This window comes from Mastomys coucha, unplaced genomic scaffold (assembly GCF_008632895.1).
Source record: "Mastomys coucha isolate ucsf_1 unplaced genomic scaffold, UCSF_Mcou_1 pScaffold3, whole genome shotgun sequence".
Taxonomy (NCBI): Eukaryota; Metazoa; Chordata; class Mammalia; order Rodentia; family Muridae; genus Mastomys; species Mastomys coucha.
The window spans coordinates 62,760,234-62,760,883 of record NW_022196909.1 but is presented as its reverse complement, the minus strand read 5'-3'; positions in this window follow the sequence as shown (position 1 = coordinate 62,760,883).

Genomic DNA, 650 nt, shown 5'->3' with positions numbered 1-650 from the left:
ATATTTCAAAATTAGGTCAGCCACTGTGACATGCCTGCAATCCAAGCTCATATGTAGCAAGGACAGAGAGGTTTCAAGTGCAAGGCCAACCTAGGCTACATATTGAGTCCCTGTCTCCAAAACCAAAGATTTCAACTGTGAGTGGGCGGGGGGCTCAAACATTCAAATGATAGCAAGTGAGTTGAGTGGAAACAAGTAAAGGACTGGGTTTTTCTAAAGACTTACTTTATATGTATCTGTGTGTCGTGTGTACTCCTGATGCCTGAAGAGGTCAGAAGGCGGCATTGGATCCCCTGGACCTGGAGTTCCAGACAGTTGGGGACCACCATGTGGGTGCTAGGAACTGAACCAGCGCCCTCTTGCAAAAGCAGAAAGTGTCCTTAACCCCTGAGCCATCTCTCTAGTGCCCCCATAAAAGGGTATTTAAGAGGAGGAAAAAAAGTTATAGCATTGTGACCATGGTTACAAATATCTGTGGGGGCTGGCGAGGTGGCTCAGGGGGTAAGAGCACTGACTGCTCTTCCGAAGGTCCTGAGTTCAAATCCCAGCAATCACATGGTGGCTCACGACCACCCATAACGAGATCTGACCCCCTGCCCTCTTCTGGTGCATCTGAAGACAGCTACAGTGAATTAAGCTGGAGTGAGCGG